The sequence below is a fragment of the Lathamus discolor genome, chromosome Z (assembly GCF_037157495.1).
Source record: "Lathamus discolor isolate bLatDis1 chromosome Z, bLatDis1.hap1, whole genome shotgun sequence".
NCBI lineage: Eukaryota > Metazoa > Chordata > Aves > Psittaciformes > Psittacidae > Lathamus > Lathamus discolor.
The window spans coordinates 1734195-1758389 of NC_088909.1; positions in this window are offsets into that span (position 1 = coordinate 1734195).

A 24195-nucleotide genomic window follows, 5' to 3' on the forward strand; every position below is an offset into this window, starting at 1 on the left:
AGCAAGTTTCTACATATTTTTCCCATTCAGGATCCTACAACTGGCTGGTGAGCTGCATGACACTGAAAAAAACATGCAGGCTCCTAACAGGATTAAAGGCAGAGGAATAAAATACAAATGAAACGCACACCGGTGGTTTTCAACTACAGTTTGTCCATGAAACAACTCCCCCAATTAAAATAATTCAAAACGGGGCTTTGAGCAACCTGGTCTAGCGGGAGGTGTCCCTGTCTGTCTCAGGGGGCTGGAACTAGATGACCTTTAAGGTCCATTCCAACCCAAACCAGTCTGGGATTCTGCACACACAAAGAGCATGTGCTGAGCTCTAAATCAGGGAGCTGCAATGAGGGACCTGGGGAGGCTCTGGCTGTCCAGGACCATTCCCCAGCTTTGTGTCCTGGGGTGAGACTGACTGAGTGCTCCAGCATGTGCATGGGAATCATAGTTTAGTGTGAATTCTGCTTTTGGGGCGGGATGCATTTCTCACTTCCTCCTTTAAGTTATCTTTCTGTTAAATGCAGGTGTATGAATTAATTATTCCTTTGGGCTGTTGGAAGTAAACTGACCACTGTTTGTGATTTTAATGGTAAAGTTACAAACTCTGATCACATCATTTTCCCATCATTATTAGAAATACAGTCCCATGGAAGTTTTCCCAGGGCAGAAACTCTCCAAGCTGGATTCTTTACATATCACCAGCTTGCATGACGAAGCGTTTCCTTAAGCTAGCCTAAAATCCACAGCTGCATTTTTCTGCTACACGATGTCATGGGGCAGAGAGTGAAACCTGCACTTAACTGCATTTGGGAACCTACAGGCGCTTCCCTGAAACAAACCTACAATAACACTGCCACAAATAAGCTGCTGAATCATTTTCAGAATGAGACTGCTCACAAACCAACAGAGAGCCAGCAGCACGAGCACAAACATTCTGAATGCATGTGCTCGCTTCTTCATGGCAACGCCTATATGTGACGAAAAGATCAGCTCCAGAGCCCCACCGAGGAGGAAAAAGCGATACATTTTCTGTAGCAGCATGTGAAAATAAATTTAAATGATTTAAAGCATGTTATCACAAATCAGACACACCGATTTAACAGTGACAATTTGCTACCTGAAGAAGCTATAGGAAGATGGTGTCTATGTAAAGAAGGCTTTACCCTATGTTAAAAATGCAGGTTTTAATTTGCTTGAAAAGTAAATCGTATCTTTTCCTTCTCCCTCTCATTTCTGTCTGAATTTTGCCCTCCTCTACTACTAGAAAACAATCTTCTGTGTAAGACTTAGCAGATCAGCTACACTTCAGTTTTTATTCACAGCTATATGATTTTCATAAAAGTTTTCTTTCCACGCATGTTGTTCTTCCAGCAGGCAAAACAGGTAAGTGAGATTCATTATTTGTTTACTAACAGTAATGAGCAAGCAGAAAGGTTTCTTGGTATACAACACTTTTACATAAAGTTCACACAAGAGTTCGGAAACACTAAACCTAGAACCTAATGGGGTCCCTTCCAGTTCAACAGAAGGAGGTGCAGAAATTCTGTGGCTTGATACTGGTTTTTATCTCCAGATCATGTCTGGCAACTTCTTTCTCACGATATTAATGGCAAAAACTTTGCTTCACTGGTTTCATTTCAGAATCACTAGCTCTTGTGTGGCCCATGCTTTTGTTTTACTGTTTCTACATGTATTGGGGCTGATTCATTGCATAAGACTAAGTCTACAGGAACAACCCATTTTTCAGCATAACAGGTCTACAGCAAAATTAGATTATAGCTTTATAAATCCCTAGGATAAAACACCCATATATCCCATACGTGCAGAAGGAATATATTGCCCACTGTGTCTTCTTTTAAGGAATAGTTACCCTTTGGATTTCCCCCTTTCTTCAACAGTACAGTTAAAGAGCCTTTTTTCTGTCAAGCTGTTGGCATGTGATTGCCACTACATCTTCCTTTATCCTCTTCAGTGTATTTATTTAGTCCCCTGAGTTCCTTTCCTCTTCTAAAAGGGAAGGTCTAGAAAACTGATAGCTGTTACTGCTATTGTCCAGGAGAACGTAGGGGCTGGCAGACAGACAGTCCTGCAAGTTGTGATCCCCATCATCCCTGATCCTGGAACCCAGGGAGATCCTTTCCTACAGCAGGACAGCAAAGCTGGAGGAGAAGCAAAGCAAGAATCTAGCCTGAAAAGAGTATTTTTAGATTTCAGGAAATACACTACCCACAAAGACAGAAGAACAAGACCTTGGGAAACCATGGGACTTCTTTCTTTCTTTCTCTGTTTTAAAGAAAAACACTGTTTTTCTCTTGGCGTGGTTACAAAACAATTCCCATTTAAGCAGTGACAGGCAGGACTCTGTAATCTGTACATACAATTTAATCCTTTAAAGAATCAGCAGAACCCACATCAATCAAGCCTTCATCAACTTGTAAAAACAATATTTTGATTCAATCAGATTCAAAGCCCTGAAATTCCCAACTAATTAATGCAGGGTCACTCAGAGGCTGTGAAGCAATGGCTAGCAGAGTGGTCAAATATTTACCCCTCGACACAGCAGACACTGGGACGACCAAAGGACCTGAAGAGTGGGCAAGAATAGATAATGCAACTCTCACTGCAGCAGGTTTCATTCACTATAAGTATTTGGATAAAGAATTATTACAAAGGAAAGAAAAAAAAGCAAATGAAACTTCTGCTGTAAGCAGCATTCTCACGTCCTGCTCAAGGGCTGTTAAATGGTCAGTGACCCAGGCAACATCCTTCTCATTTCTTGGTTTTTAACATGCATATCTCCAGACAGTTGGGCTGTTTTGGTTATTGCCCTTCCTTATAGCATTCACAATAAATTACATTATAAGAATGTAGACAGCAAAAAATTACTGAAGAGTCCAAACCACTAAGACCTTCTGTCCTGCTTTGTATTTCTAGATATGAGTCTGGAATTCAGCTTTTTCCTTTAAATAGTCTTATAAGCCCAGCATTCACTATATTCCATTCACAGAGGCAATTTCTGCAGCGTGGAAGGGATGCAGGCACGCATCTGTCGAGCCCACCATCTCGAGGTGATTCTTTGGAGTTCATTTGTGCAGCTTTAAACTCTGCCTTGTGAGAAAACACCTTCTGTATACTCCATTCCAAAGCTAAAATCTCACTGATTATTTTTAAATGCAGTCATTAAGTCATAACTTGTTAATCATAATATATATAGTCATATTTAGGCATACACAAGGCTGATATGCAGCTGAGTGCCTTCTCTGACCTCCTGTCTGTATGTGTAAAGACAGACAATATACACCCGCTGTGTGTGTGAGAGTGTGTGTGTGACAGAAGTGGAAGGACTGTATGTCAGAGAAAAATAATAACACATCTGGAGTGCTGGTCTCCATGACACCTGTTCACTGGAAAAAACAGATCTTTCTTGAGAGAGATTTTTACATCCTCGGTAGAGAGGTGTTCCGGACATGCTGCACCCACTCGCACCCATTTATCCATTGCTAATGGCCTTTTCATTGAAAATACTTTCTGTCCCGGAGCATGTCATATCTCTCCCAGACACAACCTCTACGTAATACTGCAAATCCGTACAATGAAACAACCTGCTGCAAAAACCGGTGACACAGTTTTCACTTTTCCCTTTAGTTTACTGTGCTTTTTCCATGGTTATGTATTTTTTTATTTTCACTCTAGAGCCACACAAGGCACAGAAATGGAATATATTTTGCATTATGTCGCTGTGACTTTTGCTTCTGTGTTCAAATTCATCATACTACGAGATGTACTCTGGATAGACAGACTTTAGAATAACGATTCTGCGATCTGCTTTTCCATCCACAAGAAAGTTTTCCAAAAGTTTAACAGCAACCGTTTAATAATTCACAATTTTTGCATTGCCTGTGCTTTGAGACAGCTTGAGAAGGAATTATACACCCAGAGGGATTTTTAAAAAGCTGGCTTGTAGAACCAAGGCTGATAGTATTTTGCTATAAAAAACATTAGCGCCCAGTTACACCAAAAAGTATTTTAGAAGGATGCTCTCTCCCAGACTACTACAATAGTAGTAGTAATAATAATAGTGATAATGAAGAAAAAGATCCAGATAATGCCACCTTAAAAAAATATATATATATTCAAGAAATCATTACTAATCTTTTCCTAATCTTATTCTCATTTGCATGGGAAAGACCAGACAAGTAACCCAGGGTCGAAGGAGTATTTACTGATTTTCAGATGTATGTCAAGGAAGAGACCAAAATTATCACATCTGCTTCAACTGGTAAAGTGTAAAAACCTGGATTAAAGCATCTCCTCTTTAGGTTACATTATTACTCTTACACAGGATCACAAAACAATACATGAAATCCTGTTTGCTTTCCCAGGCTACTGTGATTTCCTTGTGTTTTGCAACTCCTCATAAAGAAGCTGGCTTTGTCGATGCTGAGACAGTTTCATATTATGTCTCCACACACTAGTACAGTCCTGAACCACATGGGGTCCTAAAATAATTCAAACCTTAAAAATTGCCACCACATCAGTCTTTTTTGCCCTCGGTTGACTTTTTCAGCAGACAGATCATTCTGACACATAAAAAGGAAAAGAAACAGAGTCACCTGCTCCATCCTAGGAACTGGGGCTGCACGTGCTCTGTTGAAACTGCTAAATGGATGTGTAAAGGGACTCAGTGGTACATAGCTGCACTATTTCTGGTTGCTGTCTGTACTCTACTTACTCCAGACTGAAAAATTCTGGGATTCGAGTGGTATTCTTTTGATTTTTAAAGAAAGAACAAATACACGATGAATACCAATGAAAATTCTTTCCATACATCCACCTTAATAAGTTGTATTTTACAGATTTCCATTTAGGCAGGCATTTGAATGGGAAAAATCACAAATATTTTCAAAATCTTTATTCCATTGAGGAAAGGTAATAAACTAACCAAAACCACCTGAACAGTTCACACACAGCAGTGTGAGACCTTTCTTTCTTCTCCTCTAATTTGCCAAATTGCAGCTGACAAAGGAAAAGGAACTGGTCAACTTTATAAGCTCCATTCCCATGCTACTGACTCATTTTTATTTGGACAAACAACAGCTAAACATACTGGTGCACAGAAAACCTGATGTGGGGACAGAAAAATAGATTATTTCATCTCCTGGTATCCACAACATGCACCAACCTACAAAGCCATTCAGGTACTGGAAAAGCTCTGGACACAACACAGCCATGAACAGGGTTACTTCAAAACAGCAAAAGAGTTTATAAAATGTCTGGAATATTGCTGGTATTTTTCTTTTACCATTCTTCTCTTTGGATTTCACTTCCCTTTTGCTATCAGACTGAGGGTGATAAATGGACAATGAAAAATAGCACATTTCTTCATGTCTTTTAAAAAGCACTTGAATAAATATTATCCATGCAGCCAAGTCCTGCATTTGAATAGGTGTGAAGCAGTATGGATGCCACTGCAGAGAAACATCTGCCCTGCAGCTGCTACTGCCAGTGAAGTCAATATACTAAACAATGATTTATATTAGCATGTTTTCGTGTTGAAATTAATAGCTCTTTTTGAAAGTGTTACTGTTTCAGCTTCTAATCAATAACTGTTTGCAAATACTCACATTTGGGGTATTATTCTTGGGTATAGCCAATGATCTGTTCCTTGGTAGCATTCCTTCAGTAATTCTGCAAACCAATCTGAACTGCTCCATGAGGTAATGCAATGGGATGAGGCTATTTTTAAATTTTAAAATACAACAGAAAGACAAACTTTAACAATAAATCACAGATAAATGTACTAAGTTCCCTGGATATTAACAGAAATGTTACCTCACAAACAGAATTTCTAACACTTGTGTTACTAGTATTTCAATGTAGTATGTAACAGAAATTAAGGAAATCTGAAACCTCTGCTAGTAAAATCTATTCCCAGTGAGAAAAGCTTTTTACATCATCTTTCAATGCAAAGTTTGGTCCTATTATCAAGCTCTCCCCATTTTTTCTTTCCCAGAGGTTTTCCTGAAGACCAGGAGGACTGATATAGTACCAGAAAAATCTCTCATCATGATGAATCTGACCTGTGTTAGCTCCCGATTTCCTGCAGCACTGCACAACAACCTGTGTCCCATCTCGGCCACCAAAACTGTCTCCTGGCTTCTGATCTCTCAGTTGCTGTTTTCTTTCCTGGATTTTGCAGGTCACCAAAATCTGTCACACCGCTTTGCATTTGGACACAAAGCCACCACACTGCCTGACTTCCCTGTCAGAAGATGTGTCACCTGCACTTTTACCTATGGTAAACCTTCCTACCACCTCCCCTTGTGCCACTGCTACCAGAGGTGTCCCCTCACATTGTACATAGCCGCACAGCTTACGTCTCTGCTCGTTGCTTGTCTCTTTTCATCCTGCCTCTACAATTAGTATTTCACTTCATCTCTTCTCCCAGTGACATCCACCATGGGTTTAGTATCAGAAATTCTTGTGGAAATTAATTTTTGTCTTGGTGTCTAAAAGAACTGATTTCTCCCTCCCCTCCCCACTAGAATTAAGGAGCTTAAATAGAGCAGCGAGATAGGCACATGCCAAGACCAAGTAACTGTCATTGCTATATGAGCTAACTCATTTTTCTCTTTATGATCCTCACTATATATCTAAAACTAGACTGTAAGCTCTCTGAAGTAGGGCTTGGCTTTTCTATATGCTCCAGTAAAACAAATTACATAATAAAAATAACTGATGTTGGAAATGTAATTGGTCACTAGAATTTGCAAATCAGTAAGATAAAACTAGAACAGCTCTGTAAATCAGTAGGTGATAAATTGGCCCAGAGTAAAGCAAGCTGAGCAGTCCCTGTCAGTATGTCAGTGTGTGTATTTACAGTTCAGAGTCATGCTGCCGCCACAGTATAATTTGCAGATTTCTGATTCTAATCACCAAAAGCAAAAGACTCCGCATAGAACAACAGATGGATTATCAGCACATGGTGTTTCGGAAGTGCTCACACCCCTGCTCAGAGGTTAACATTTGATTTCTCTATTGTATGGTCATCTTTGACTGAAAGAATCGATGTGCAAAATAAATTCTTAGCTCTCAGCATTACCTTTTTATTTGCAGCTACAAAATACAATTCATTGTTCAAAGCAGATAAGAAACAAGCTAAATACTACTACTCCCATGACTAAAATTTGAAAACAAAATCAAATAACTGAAGTTAAAAAACAAACAAAAAACACCAAACCCTCATGTAGACGTTAGCCTTCACTCTACTGCAATAAACTCTTTACTACACGTAATTTTAAAGATTTCATAGCATCTGAGATGTTTGTGACATCTTTGGTCACAAGATGCTGATGGGCTTCATTGAAAAAGCTCTGCTTAGGGCTCTGGGATGAGAGCCAGCCAATGGGGATACATCATCCCTTTCTTCTGGTCCCTCCACTGAGGAGCAGTCAGGTTTTATAGCCAGAGCACAGTGCTGAACACAAGACTATGAGAAGAGCATGTACCTTGCCTCTCACACAGACAGTTAGCTACTTTGGTGGTCCATCTTTTGAGCACTATTAGCCCATGTGCCCAAAAAGACATCCCAATAACCTGTCCCATAAGGCGTAGGGGCAGCTGCACAGGCAGAGGGTGATATCTCCACCAGGTAAGAGAAAACTGTAATCCACCAGTGACCACCTCGAGACCTACACCACCACTGCAGCTGCTAATGGCCTGTGCTCATCAGATTAAGAAATCAAAATAGTGGAACTATTCACACCTATATTTTGGCAGCTGTTGTGGTTTAGGCCCAGCCTGTAACTCAGAACCATGCAGCCGCTTGCTCACACCCCCCTCTTCTTCCTCCCCCTGCTCCCAAAGGGATGGGGAAGGGAATCAAAAGAATGTAAACCCCACGAGCTGAGATAAGAGCAGTCCAGTAACTAAGATATAACACAAAAGCACTGCTGCTACCACCAATGATAATAATGATAAGGGGAATAACAAGGGAAGAGAACACAACTGCTCACCACCCACTGACCAATACCCAGCCTGACTTGAGCAGCGATCTAGCCCTTCTGGGTAACTCCCCCCAGTTTCTATACTGGGCACGATGTGCTGTGGTATGTAATACCCCTTTGGTTAGTTTGGGTCAGGTGTCCTGTCTCTGCTTCCTCACGGCTTGTGTCTGTCCTCACTGGCAGAGCATGAGACTGAAAAGTTCTTGATTGGAGTGAACATTACTTAGCAACAACTAAAACATCGGTGTGTTATCAGCTTTGTTCTCAGGCTAAAGTTGAAAACTCCACACTGCACGAGCTACCATGAAGGAGAAAAATTACTGCTACTGCCGAACCCAGGACACAGCTCACTATGAAGATACAAAATCAATGTGATTCTGGGAATGGTGCCCAAGAGGCTCCACCAGAGAGGTTGGTTAGCTCTCTGGCTAAAGTTGAAGGACAAACTTCTGTCCCTGCCTTGATTCCCCAATAAACAAAGTTATTTTTTGGAGTTTTGTAATACTTAATTCCCCCAGCAAAGCACTCTAAGACCTAGAGATGAAGATTATTGTGAAGAATTATATTAGCAGTTAAAAGCAGCTTACAATCTTGCTTCCAAGTTTCTTTTTTCCTCTTTTATCATGGTATTTGGCAAATTACTTAACCTATATTTTGCTGCTTGCTGCATCTATTCTTAGTAATGACGATAAAAGCCTATATCTAAATTTAAACATTTATAAAGAATTTTCACAACTTCCTTGTGAAATGCCTCAAAGAAGGCAAAGGGCCACTACTTTTAGTGATCATTTGGAGTGGCTTTTAAATTTCTGAAACATTTAGTTTTTACTCTTGGCGTTGTGCAACAGTGCGATGTTACTGTGTCTGCCCAGAGCCTTTGCAGTGGAATCTCGTGGCACTGCTTAGGTTTCTGTTCATAAGACAACAAATGCTTTGGAAGCATAGATTTATATAGTGGGCAGGGGATGAAATGGAGGAAGGCTGCAGCATGAAGGTGGCTTTGGTCACAACAGCACTGTGAATGGTACCATGGGGTCGTGTACAGCGCAACCCCTGCTTGGCTCCACTGACCACTGCACGTACCACATCTTAAACAACTTTTGTTCCATTATTTGTCTCATGTATCTGTGTCTATATCTGCAATGGAGAAAAACTATTTTTTCCAGTAAGCTGTCAGCCTAGCTACCATACAGAGACCCAAAACTCTAATCCCATCTACATTACTGTCTACTGTGCAAAGAAAAGCAAGCCCGTTTCAGAGATGCTTATTTACCTAATAGACTATAAAAGGTATCGAGGGAGTCATTCCATTCAACTGGGTCAATCTTACGTATGTAAATATGTATTTAAATCTGGTAAATATGTACAGTATTTAGAGTATGTGGAGAATAATTCTTCTGTGGAATAGGCACCTCTTTCAAAAAGGTTTACACTACTCCAGGTAAATTAAACTCCTTTACACACCACTAATGAAAGCTGAAATCTGCTGGAAAAGAGATATCCTCTTTTGTTAACTGATGTGAGTGAACACTGCTGAGCCTTGCCACATTCTAATGGCAGTTATTAATTAAACGTACTTCAGTAAGATTAGCTTAGTAGATTTCATATAATACCTAATTGTAGGGATAGAAAAACATTTGGTTTCATATGGGAAATGATTCAGTCATGAAAACAGTTCCATTACTTAACAAATCTGTGTGCGTGTGTGTTTATATATATGTTCATGCCTACATGCATGAGCCCCAACTATGGAAAGAACTATCACCTACATGTGTGTTTCTCTTCCCTGCTGTCAAAATGCAAAGATTTCCTAAAAATACAATTCTCTATAACTTTTTTTTATTCATCCACTGGAAAAAAAAGACAAATCTTGGTACCTTCAGGCTTCCACCTGGAATACCTTATAGGAGGATACTAAATTACTATTCTCACTGCTCTGCAACCCTGAATTTATCATGCAATTAGGCCAAGCATAATTTTGTTAAAGAAATAGTTTTATTAGAGAGTTCTGTAAGTGAAGACATCAGACTGCTTGATACATACTTGTTAGAACTCTTAGCAGAACAGTTCTGAAATAAATATATACATTTAGGTACTTATGTCAGTGCTTATTTTTGTAGGAGAAGCTCTTCCACCATCCAATGCCTTATTAAGCAATAATGGAGGTTGGGAGTGGGGCACACAGCATATTTCAAGGCTTAGAGTGAAGAGGTTTTCAGCCATGGCAGAAGCTCTGGAGGTTTCATTTAACAGAAAATTCCTCTCTAGTCCAAGTTCACACCTCGCATAGTCAGTATCAAAGCACTATGCAATGAGGAACACTTTAGGCTACACTTATTTATATTACACCCTAAACAGCAAGTCTAAATAGATTAGGATTTGTACAGCTTGAAGGCAAAAGAAAAGTTACCATTTTTAAAGTTTGAACATGCATGCTGTTGGACCTCTTAGGGACAGCAGCTTCCCTTAGATGAATGACACAGCATGAAGAAGAGAATACAAACCCTAATACTCAAAGTTACTTCGGTAGAGGCAAGGAAGGAAAACCAGCATGCCTCTTGGCTCAACTTTCCTCAGTAAAAATGCAAAAAGATAGACAGAAAATAAAATTGAGGCTTGAACACGTCAGTGACAATGAGGCAGCTTCTGTCTGCTCTTTATGAGTTACCATTTATTTCATCAAATTCACAAACGTGTAAATGCCATTTCATAATTTTCCACTCTAAAAAGAGAAAGCAGTATGCCAGAAATGTCCACCTTTCCTGGAATTTCCAGAGACACAGTATTTCAGATAAAAAGCATTTACCTATGTATTTATATTACATATACATGGTGTGTGTGTATATGCATTCATTCATTGAAAAAGGAGGTAAAAACATACAAAGATCAAACAGCATGCTTACATTTTATTAAATATAGGACTGTTTATGTTTTTTTTAAAAAGCAAACAGTGCTGATATATTTCTAAATACAATAACCGAAATATCTTAATTTCTGTCCTCAAATAGACTCATGAAAACTATGCAACAGTATAACCTGGATTTCCAGGTGCCCGAACCAAACTATATTCAGCATTCCTGTTACTATTCAAGCAATTTGCAGCTGACAAAAGAAAACCTGAGGAGGGAGTGATACAAATTACAGAATTGACCTACCAACTGGGAAAAGTTCAAAAGTGTAAATTACTTTCTCGTTACCTTTTTTCCCTGAAATGCAACAATGCAAAACATACTGATCATAGCAAAACCTGGAGAGGGTTGCAGAACTTTTACCTGGGTTCTTGTGCTAACTGTGACTTACTTCAAAGCAAATGGAGAAACAGCTCAGGAGAAATCCACTCCCTATCGGACATCTACTGTTTTGGATTCAGGAGGTTCACATGATACACAGAGAAGCAGCTGAGCTGTCCTATAACATGTATTAGTTCTTTGCCTCTCTGAAGTGATTATTTTTGACAAGTGAGGTTCTATGCAAGAGAGTATGTCTGGGTGCAGGTCCTGCTCCCATGGCACACAGTGTGTGTGAGCAATGCTGTTCGCTCATTCCACAGGACTGTGCTATGTCAGCGGGGAAAGAATATGGGTTGCCTGACATTAGTATCATAATAAAATCAGCTTTTGCAGTCAGTCCTGACACCTTCAGCTGGCTGCTGTTTTCCATTAAAATCTTCTCTTAGATCAAATTATAAAATGAAATTCAGCTTTTTGCTGCCTCCATTTTCAACAGATTATAATGAACAACTTGTGTTTGCATAATACCTTTAGTATTGTGTCAGAAAAGAATAAAGTACTCTTTCTAACAGAAGCCTGGTTAGGGTAGAAGACACAGAAATCAAGCAAAACAAATTCTTATGAACTGGTATTGAATTTCAACATTCTACTTGCTTATCATATAGTATAAATAATTCACACTTGAAACTCTTATTTTCAGAAATGTTTACTGACACAGCAAAAATCTATGTGAGAGGTTACTGACATGGCATGTAAATGCACACCTAAAAACTAGAGCTATCACTAAAAGGATGAGCAAAGAATTACTCTAACGAGAATATCAGCTAAGAAGAAACATTGTCATGAATAAACTAGTTGATTATTAACAACCCATGTACTGACTTTTCCTTCATTACAGATCTGTCCAATGGTAGATGTGCTCCCAAATATCTCCTTGTAGAGTAGACTTCTGCTAGGACATCAGTCCTTGACCTAGTTTATATTTTGATTTGGAAGATATGAAAATTACTAGGAAAAATCTACCAGGATAGGGGGAAAAAAAAATTCTTTGTGTCTTTTTACTTTATTCTGTTGAAATGAGCTTTGTAGTTCCGAAAATGTTAACTCATCCAACCTACAGGAGGAGTACTGACTACAGTGGGCACAGGCAGGGCCATCTGTTTTGGGAGCCTGTAACAACACTCCAGAAAGGAGGGCCAAGCAGGGAGATGGGACTGGGAGTGGGAGAAGCTGCTGCAGTGGTGTCTGCACATGGAGATGTGGGAAGCCCACAGCTAGGAATACCAACAGTGGCCACAGGTATTTGTCAACCACATTATAGAATCATAGAATAGTTAGGGTTGGAAAGGACCTCAAGATCATCTAGTTCCAACCCCCCTGCCATGGACAGGGACACCTCACACTAAACCTGCTTGTTCCTTCATGAAACAAGAAATTCCCCAATTAAAGATGTGAAAATACTAATTTCTGTAACTCTCCTTGGGGAAAAGAAACCTCCCAATGAGAAAAATAAAAAAGGATATATAAATTATGAAAAATACATTGTGATAAATTTTGCATGCTGAAACGGCTGCTCTAGTGCACAGATGTTAAAAACTCCCACTCTGAAATGGAGTGGCATTATCTCACAGGTCTCTCTCAACCATTCACCCAAAATGGGACTTTTGCCTGAATACTTGACAGAAATGGAAAGAGGAGTTATCTGAGGACAAGAGGAAGCTGTGATGGTGGGGAGAGGAGGGTTGTTTAGTTGTTGCGTAAGGACATAGACAATCTTAAAATCCAAGTGACTGCACCTATAGTGGCACCCAGGACCAGAGAGACAGCCAAGCCCAGCCAAGTCAGCATCTAGAGCATGGAACAGGCATCCCAACACTTCAGCCTACGTCTGATCCCACTCCCCACAGCTCCTCACCTGGTGGGAATAACCATTACACCTTCTGGAGTGAAAAAAGCCTCCTGTGAAAAGATGTGTTGCTTAACACAAAAAAACGGCTCAGGGAAACGCATAAAAGCTACACAAAATTTTAAGTGTAATTGTCTAAGATTAGAATATTTAGTTGGAAAGATCTGGAGGATATTGTTTTTGATAAGGCAGAGCCACTTGACAAGGGTTGTCACCACTCCAGGTCTCTCTGTTGTCAACTAAAGATGAAAGGACATCACAAAGAATTAACTTCAGCTTTTAAACATTTTGAAAATGTCAAAGAGGTCATAGCTGATCTCTTTCCTTATAGAGCATATTCACTTGATGAAATTTGTGGTAACAATGTGTTTTTACTTTTCATTCAAATGGGTCTAAAATCCTGGTAATTGATGACAGACTAATGAGAGCTGACATGGGCCCAGTGCGATTGGCTGAGCTTTGTATCAATCACAGCTGCTGCCAGGCCACGCTGTGCGTATTAGACTTTCTAATGGCACTAATTGGTGACTACAGAAAAAACCTGCTAAATCTCCCAGTGTAGTTTTCCAGATACACTAAAGCCAATTTAAGCCGTTTTATAACTAACACCTTCCTACATATAAGACCTATTGTTCATGCCTTCTCACCAGCCATCTAAATAGTCTTAAAATATTCAGTGAGATGACTCTAAATTAAAAATGGGTCCAATCTGTGAAACAGCAGAAGTAAAAGTAGAAGCTAAATATTTGTATTGACCTTTTAGGAGCATTAGCCAAGTCAGTAAAATATCTTCGAGGCACCTTATTATGCAGACAGAGGCTAAATTTTAAAATATCATTTAAAATAACATGTGACCACATTCACTAGAAAGTGATTTTGTATTTCCAGAACACATTAGCATCTCTAAATATGAAAGTTATCAGTTAAACCAAGTTGAAATGCAGTTGTATCATGCTAATTCTTTCCCCACCCCCCATATGATTTGGAGAGAAAGGTCAAGTCTGCTGTCACTTTCCTCTAACTGATGCTCAGAGACCGTGTGCACCGAGCATGATACATCTAAAAGAAACCAAGCAACCGGCCATTTTCTGCATCAACTGTATTAATCATAAACCCTCCATCTTGAGCTAAAGCAAGAGATTAGGCGCAGAGGAATAAAGGCACAAAGTTTTCTCTCTGCTAGAAACTAAAGAATCTTTTTCCATTTTGAGCATGTCCCTTATGCTGTGCTAAAGGGTAATAATATTAACTGTGATTTGTAAGATAGACTGCCAAGGAAACAGACATTTAGCTGCAGATAAACTGCACAACTGAAACCTGTGCTCACGATAAACCACAGGATGATATAGATAGAAAAAGCAGGTGCAGTGAACAACAGCATAAAGACACGGACTGAAAATGCTGCTGTACACCTCATGTTCTCCTGCATACTTGCACATTTTTTCTTCATGTATGTATATATACATAAGAGCACATTTATAAAAATCTCTTGTTAACCAGATGTGACTTCTGTATACGTATGTTTTACACATATATATAATATATATAAAAACACCTGTGTGTTTATATACAGAGAGAGAGAATATCTGAGATGAGAACATAAGGGATGGAAAATGGCACTAAGCAATATGAAATACAGTCTATTTCAAGGCACGATGAGTTTCTACCCTAACTCCCACGGCAAGGGGGTTGGAACTAGATGATCTTAAGGTCCTTTCCAACCATAACTATTCTATGATTCTATGATAACAAAAAGAACAAGACAGAGACAGAGGTAAAGTTTACAGCAACAAGTTCTAAGGTTCAGAACAAATGGACCTAATTATACTGTTGTTCTCCAACCTGAGACAAAAATAATCCTTAACATATTAACAGGAATGTTCAACAATACTTCATATATTCCACTAAGCAATTTGTATTTGCTTAGTGGAAACAGTTTAGGAGAAGCAGCTATCACCCATGTTTCTCTCATACATTTAAAATGGAGAATAGATACAGGAAAACATTTTAATAAAGCTAGAGTCTGCATTTGCAATTATATGCTAAAAAAAAAAAAAAAAAAGAAAGGAGAAAGAAATTATTTAATTATTTACTGTACAATTATTTAAATATGTTTCTTTAAACATTTGCCAAACTGAGTAAGATCACATTTTCTGCACAGGCATGGCTCGGCAGGTCTTTGTTCAGCTACCATCATCAGGTGGCGAGACAACTGCAATACGATCTGTAGGTTTTCTGACTGAGGAAGGGAGCTATTCCCAGCAAGATCTACAGACATCACTCAGAGTGACTGCTCTAAAGTTCCCTGTTCAAAACTGTCTTGCTTGTATTTTAAAGTGTTTCACTTATGTGAGCCACTGTTATGCCACAGGTAAATTTGATCCCAATTCAATGAGTCATTGGCATCAGTAGCATTAAAGCATATAATTACACACAAGCATCATCTCAGTGCTTTGCCAAACACCAACATCTGAAGCACACATCACTTTTCCCACCCTGTTAGCCAACAGGCTCCTTACACAAATTACAAAGCAATCTGTCTAACTGTATTTTCATCGCCTATTTGTGAGGTGCACATTCCTGATTCTCACCCTTATTTAATTGATATGTAAATGTTGACTCCGCAAGGATCAGCAGGTGGGAGATGTGTGGTATGAGGGTTAAAATGCACCAAAATCAGATTGTGCCAATAAATTGACGCCCAACTCCTCCCAACAACAGTCCAAAATGAGAAGAGAAATACATAAATTATTATCTTAAAAATGCTCATATGTGTTTCACTGAAAATTAACATACAAAAGCCTTAACTTGCCAGTTTATACATATTAAGAGCTTAGATCCATAGGCAATGCAACAATCCCACCCCCCAGATGTATTGGTGCCACAATGTATGAAGCAGAATAGAAGATAGAGATGCTGCTCACCTTCCTCTCTATTGGCAGGTTTTGGAATAAGCAAAGGAAAATTATAACCACTGGTGCTTTGTTGGTTGTTGCCTACTTAGCGATGGCTTGGACTGTGAAGTTATTCTGCGTGCGCGTATAGACAGGCGCCCCTTGGCTTTCTCACTTTCTTTCTAGGCCAAAATATCTTGCATTAACAATGCAAGCACTTGGGCGTAGCAACTTCTGAGAAAGGAGGAAAGTCCTTGAGCAATATAATTTCCTCATCAAATTATATTTAATGGCCAGAATACACATTTTCTATTTTCAGTCTTAGGATAAGAAGTCAGGCAAAATCATGTAAAGGCATTTCAAATACTGCAGGTGAACTCTGAAGCCCCTATTTTCTAATTAAGAGGGTTTGAGGTTAATCAGTTTAAAATTGCATTGATTTATATAATCATTTTGATTCAGTAAAGGAATTAATCAAAGTGAATTATGAGGTAAGTCTTCAGTATATATTCTATTTTGCTGCTTGCTTAAGATTTGTGTATAATACAAGCGAAAGCAACACTCATTCAGTAGAATTCTCATGGATCTATGGCAGTCCCAGTGCCAAACAGGCAAAGCAGAGTCTCTGAAATACTACTTTGAGTAAGGACAGATATGGAAGAAAAATTTAGTCTAAGAATGGTGAAACAGAAATAAACAGAAATGGTAAAAAAACCACTAAGAATTTTTATAATTCATGTTAGTATGTTGCCTAATTCTCTTGTATTCAGTATTGGAACAAAATTTGTGCAGCACTAAAACAACTAAGAGTAAGATTGCTCCCTAAAAGAATCACGGCACTGTTCCTTGTCTTTGGCTCTTCTCACATTTGCTCCTCTTTATGTCTATGTCATCAAAATACAACCGGGATCCAGGTCCCTTTTCCAGTTGTACATGAATGCACATATGCAAAAACCTGGTTACATTACAAGCTCCTTGGAGTAGACATGGTGTACTTTCAGAATATGTGGGCATGTAGGCAAATAGTACAGCAGGGGTCCAACCCCTGACTGTAACCCCTGGTCTGGGGCTATCAATCCAATCAAAACCAGGAGGCAAGCACCACTGGGATAATCTATCCATTTAAACAAAGTAGTGATTCTGCCTTTAGTTGTGTTTCTACCATCACCTTCCTCCTACCAGCTTGCTATTCAGAGATCCTCCCTTTCTCTCTTTGTAGAGCACAGGTTATCTTAAGGTAGCAAAAGTTCCATTTAGAAGCTGTTTTTAATCAACTGCTTTGCTAAATTGAGAGTTTTTTGATTAAAACATTCTAATCTACTCTACATTAGCAGCCCTCCTAATCGATTTTTCACCTCCTCAAGTTTTCTGGACATACCAAGTTCCAGAAATTTGATGCTCTAGCACTAGAAATCTTGACTACTGGAAGCTTGATGCAGAATTATTGCTATCAACATGGTCCTTTCTTGTTTACAATGTATAACACCCAGAGGGCTATAACAGAATCTGTTCATAAGGCAGTAAATGATACACAAATAAATGAAGCCACAGGGCAGATTATTTGCTACAATAACAGCACTGTTGCTTCACTGGCTTCAATAGAGTTGTCTGTACCAGTTTACTTGCAAAGAATCTCTCCCAGAACAATAGTATGATAATGATTCACAGCTCTGTCCATGTGAATTCTCACATACGTTTCAAAGCATTCATTAATTTGAGCTTCTAAAACTTGGAGTTAGTGATGTGGAATGGTGACATCCCCTTGTCTCCAATAAAACAGACACCTCCAAAACTGGTGATTGATATTTTAGGGAACAAAATACTGTGCTATTCTATAGCCAATATTATTTGCTGAAGCATCAAAGTATTCCCCAGAAATCTTTGACCATCACTGAACTAGCAGAATCTCACTTCTTTTCAAGATCTGAGCAGATTACAACACAAAGTGCTACACTGCTGCTAGTACATCAGTAATGCCAGAAGATTCAAGCACTGAGAGTTCGTTCCTTAAAATGCAACACTGCATTCCAGTACTCAACAGGAGGCACTTGGACTTGGTTTCAAAAAGCAGCATATTTTTTGTGGACTTAAATATTACCACAGCATAGTGACTCCAGAAACACTCATTTATTTGGAATTAACACTAACTGCATTTGAAGACAAAGACCTTAAAGATTACCAAAAAAAAAAAGGCAGGCAAAGTAAACCTCACTCCCAGACATGTTGTGACTGCTCTAAAAGGCCCATATTATTTTCCGTATGCCTCATACTTGCATTTCCTCATGCAATTGTTATAGAGATTTTAAATTCTACAGTTGACTTGAGCTCTCAGTCTGACCTTCCATCTGCTTTTATTTTGGCACTAAACTGGAAATGATTCTTGAATAGACACAAACACAAGTAAAACCTGGTAACTGCCCAAATTTGAGGTGTACAAGACAATGGATGTTTAAGTTCCTCTTCTTGGGTGTTAGAGCTCTTGGTGAACACCTTTATACTGACAAACCAGCATTTTCTTTGAGCATGCTGCAGTTACAACTGGGTTTGCTCTCTAAAAACAGAGAGAGGAGACATTAAAATGACTTGCCAGAAAAGCATATTATATTTTAAAAGTGCAACATATTTTTTTCCCCTAATTCAAAACAGCAAATGTTAAACTTAGACTCTTCCTAGTGCATGTTAGTGACAGGCAAAGCTCCCAGAGGGGTGACTGCCTTCAAAGACAGGTAAATGAGGGCCCATATAAAACAGCCAAGTATTGATGTTGTAGTAAAATTCAAGAAAAACACATTGGCAGACAAGTAAATTTGTCACTAATAATTTAATGTAATTTCCCTAAAATGGAGGTAATAGGTACTCAGGGAATACACCTCCAGGGTTTACATCAAATGTGCCTTTGGAAAACTGTGAAATAATATTTTTTTAAAATGTAGATGCTTTGGCTGACATGTTAGTTTATGATGAAAATCGCTCTCTTAAAATGATAAAGATGAGAGAAAAATATAAGCTTCCAAACATACACAACTCGCATCTTCTAAAACCATCCCCAAAATGACAACTCAGATACAGGGTCTGGTGAATGCAGATCATTTGTTTGTGTTTTAGTTTCCCTTTAAAATTATGGACTGCAATTACTAAATAGTAATGAACCAATCATGTTGTGAATGCTATTTCCTGTGTCATTCTGAGTTATAGAATCTAATATCAAGCTCATTTAAAATATTCCAAAATTGCATATTTTTCTCTGCATTGAAGTGACAGCTCGAATTGTATTTAGTTGCAACCATATGATCATGAGCAAATCAAGTATAAAAATTTCATTTTCTCTGAGTTTTAATGAATATTTTTAGCTCAACTCCTACAGTGGTTCACTTTGCACCACACAGGATGGTGCTTGATGCTGCTAAAGCACCATTATCAATTATAATGTGGTTTCTATAAATTTTAAGCAATACCTTACATGACTCATGTAGGTAAGATTCACAGAAAAAGCCAGAAATATCCCCCCACCTGCTTCAAATAGATAGGGCTACTTTCAGCTCTAAACTGAAATTTCACCGTGCAGGCTTAATACGATAAAGGCTTGCTTCTTTTATTATTATTTTTTTTTTCATTGAAATAAGAAAATAGGGAATAATAAAAAAAGAGGAAAGAAAACATATGAAAGGAAAAATGTAGCTTTCAGGACCTCAGATACTGGACAGAGGAGGAAAGGGAATCCAGAAAAGCAAATGTATGAATTGGTATGAAAACCAAAACTACAAAATCTCATATTTTACAAAATTGGTTAAGATAAACAGTCCACAATAAAGGATCCAGGCTGCTGGAAAGAGTAAGGCATCTTTAGCTATAAACACACTTCAGCTTATCTTATGGACTTGCTGTTTAACACCAACATGCCTTTGCTTCTGTTTTCACATCTTTGTGGCACAAGCATGTATACTCTGGGATGTTACCCTGGGTATATATTCATGGAAGAGATAATTATTCATGAAACGTCACTTGTATTGATCAATCCTCACATAGAATGTTATGTGAGGACTGCAAAAGTCTACACTGTTAATTGCCAAAATCTCAACATCACTGGGACTAAATGCTATAAAATAGGACACATGTATCTCCCAATGAATGAAGTACTTGGATGCTCACCAAAGAAATTCAGCAGCTTTTTGGAACAGGACTTATTATGTACACCGCACGCCTGGCAATCACTCAGAGGGGTGAAAAATATGCAATGCGCTTAGAGTGTCCACGTCACATCTTACTTCTTTGTACTGGAGTTTCTCTGCAGTCTTCCCAAAGATTCTAAAGACAGGCTGACTTAAAAAACCACCTACGTTTTCTCCCCATAGCTTGGTGAGGCCTGAACTGTTCGCCACACTCTGTTAAGGAATTTTACACTGCACAGGCCTTCTGGGGGGAAGTATTTTGCCTCTGAAATAGGCTCAGCATTTTATTACCCTGTATGTGATTGGCACAAGTCACATTCACTGAAAACATCAGACGTTTTGAAAGATCCCACTTGTGAGCACAGGCAGGGGAAGGCACTGCATTATTATGTTGCTCAGTGACGTCCATGTGCTCAGGGAAGGCAGGACCGTGTCACTCAATATAACCTCTACACAGCTGTTTTTGAAAGGAGATCACAAAATGCTTCACAAAGGACATTAGTATAAAAGATGTAAAAGTTATTAGACACAGGTGGGCACACCAGAGGCAGAACATAGATCACCAATTATTTTAGCAAACTGAAGGAATGTTAATGTTCACATCAGCCTTTTTTCTTAGTTGGATCTTCACAAACCTTTTCTTTTGCTGCTGTTAATTGACTTATTTCCTTGTTCTGGATCTCAACAGTTGCTGCATAAAGCATTAACATCTGAAGTTACAAACTATTCTAATGGAAGCTAAAACAGTAAACGGATATTTAACTTCTGAACTTTGTGTCTGGCAGAAAAGGAAAGAATACCAATTATGTCCCCAGCTACTTGGTAATGTTTGGATCTCATCTGCTTTCTTCTGGAAAATAGATTGTTTTGAAACTTTTCCTTACTAAACAGCGCAATGGCAAATGCAGAAAAAAAATCCAGTAGAAAAGATAAGGTAGGATATGTATTTGTGTTTGAAGGGACAGAAAAATCAGGCTGTGAATTGTTTAGTCTGTATTTTTCTAGTGGGATTACTATAAGATAACTGAAGAGTGTTTCAAATTCTGGAGTAAAATCTCTGTTTATAATCTGAAAGAACAGAATTACAGCCACAAAAAGTTATAAAACACACACACACACACAAAGAAAAAAAAAGATCACAGAGTTCTCCCTCATCAGAGCTGTTTACAGCCAGCCAAAATCCTGGTAGAATGAACAGCAGTGGCTACTGCTGCCATTACCAAATACACACAGACATGTATATATGTTACCTGCATTTTACAGGGCGCATACATGCCATGAAAGAAAAATCCTGGTGATGAAAAGTCAGTTTATATTTAAATCAGTATCATTTGCTGTCACTGACTAATGTTAGTTGCATTTATCTGTGCATGTTTGCAAGCACGTAAGTACCCAGACACCCATATAAATACAAAACATCTGCAAATAGGGAACATCCAGAAAATATTTTAAGAGTTTTCTCCACTCCTGTCTCTCTTTATACTGTTAAAACAACAAATATGAGATAGAAAGATATTACCGGTATCTCTGATCAGAGCAAGTAAAGCAGATAGCCAGATTCAAGGATTTTTCTTCTTATATGAGAAAGCATCTGTTTAAAATTGCATTACTGGCATTTATGATTCATTCTGCAAATAGTGAGACTTCCCCATATAAATCTGAAATTCATTTAAGGTATTTTGAGTTTAATAAGAATAAAGGCACCCCATTTTTCAAAGCAAGAAAGAAAGATGCACCTGCCAGAAGCTTGACCACTGAACAGACTGGGAAGATACTAACTCAGTAAAGGCAACAACCAGAAAAAATATGAATTGATATAAAAAAAAAGATAGGTCATTTATCACTTCTTACTGAAAGATGCACATAAGAAGATGAATTTAAAACAATAAAAAAATGCTGTCATTTTTTCTTCCATGGAGCGGGAGAATCTGAGAAACAGTAACAGAGAAGAGATTTTGTAGACCATAATAGGCAACGAAGTGTGCAGCTGAGGTATACCTTAGCCCTACCAAGGCTGCATTGTCCAACAACTTTATCTAGTCAGAAAGGGAAATGTAAGTGTTTGGTAAGCTTCCATAAAGTATTTTAATAACATTTCTCAGCAACACGTTGATTAGTCTTAAATCTGACCTGGGTTTCTGTGCCTTTTATTTGCTAATCTTCTCTGCTACTCCAGTAGCTCTTTAGAAACTACCCGGAGTACATCTCTAGCACTAACATCCTTCCCAGCACCCGGAACTTCTTCTGTCACCCCCTGGCTCCGTTAGGGGCGGGCAAGCACTGGAAATGTGAGAGTAAGTGAGGTCTGTTCTTCAAGGAGTCTGAAAGAGGAACACATAATGATGATACAACTCCTTAACTACTAAAAGGCAAAGCTAACAAGATAGAAGAAATTATAAGCTATAATTTTAAATTATACCTTTGCAAATTATAAGCATTTTACAAATAATACTTTAGAATCTAAATTTCGTCACTTACTCAACAAAACATTGAGGTAATTTAGGTTAATATGAACCTTTGCAAAATATTTAATTTCTGCCTCTGGCTATTCTCTAGTTCTCTGTAATATATTGTGTATTAATCCTTTCCAGAAATGAAAATTGTGTATTGGCAGCATATCCTGGCAGTTGTGATACAACTGACAACAGTCAGGAAATTGAAAGTTCAGGCTAAGGCTTCATCCTTCATTTACACCACTGCTGAGGAGGCAAAGGCAGAGACACCAAGTTATGGACAGTGAAGGGCTTAACTTTTAATTTCCTGGATGTTATAATTTTAAATAGGAGCCTCGCTGTTATTTAAATCTATCTGGGGGAGGCAAAGGGGTGGTAAGAAAATGTTCTTTTTTTGAACAGGAGCTGAATGGTATAAGTAATTTGCTGCAAAAGAAAAAAAAAAAGGGAGGGGGGGAACAATCAAAAAAGCCACAAAACAAGCAAACCACCCAAAGTGCACTCATTATCTAGAATTTTGCTGGATGATGTCAGATGATGTCAAAGAGCAACTGCAGCCACTCAGAAGAGAAGCTATGCACCAATTACTGATACGTGGACATTCACAGACTTTAATACTACAACCTTGGTCTTTGCATAATTGTAAGTCTGCTAAAACCAGAATCAAGCAGCAGCAGTGATTTCTGAATCCTTCTGAAGTTCTCTGAGGACAAGGCCAAACTCATCTTTGTGATGGTGCTCTGGTGTGCATTCCATTGCCAGCTCTGAAAACGGACATGTCCTTCTGGTCTCCCAGTGGACGTAGTTTTCCTTGTGATCTAAGTTAAACCTGTTCACTCTGGTAGCATGCCAGACAAATCTGAAAATCCACAACTGGATTTTGTCATCAGATGCAAATTGTTCCACATCTTGGCAGAAGTTTTGCGAAGAGAAGCAAAGAAAAAAATCACACAGAACGTTGTATTATAGTCCAGCAAGCTCTCTGCCATGTACTTCTGAAGCCAAACAACAATGAGCTGAGAGAGCAGGTCAGATTCTGAGGCTTGTGGTAAGCACTGCTATTCCACCACAGTGCATCAGTGCTGCGATCCCAGATCAGGTAGTGAGGACCCAGCAAGCAGATGTCCAGTTCCACAGCCACTAGTCACAACCATCCACAACCACTGTACAGCTTTCATGCAGCATCCCACCACTTGAAACGTTTTGTAAGCCAGTGTTTAGAATTGGTCCTTGCTCATGGTTGGCATATTGCACAACGCACAGAAGTCATACACTGGATCTAAAATTTCTGTATATATCTTTCAGATTGCCATAATGTCTACAACTGGGTTTTGAATTCCATCAGGCGGGTGATAGCCTGTCAGTCTGGAATAGGAACATTGAACATCTCCGTTTCACATTTTTAAGCAATGTAGAAGCTAAATACTGTGAAAATGTTACAAGTAGCAACCAGGCCTTCTTTAACACTAAAGTCTTGCCATAATCCAGTAGATTCTCATGCTCCCATGAGGAAAAATACAGAAATATTGATATCTGCTTG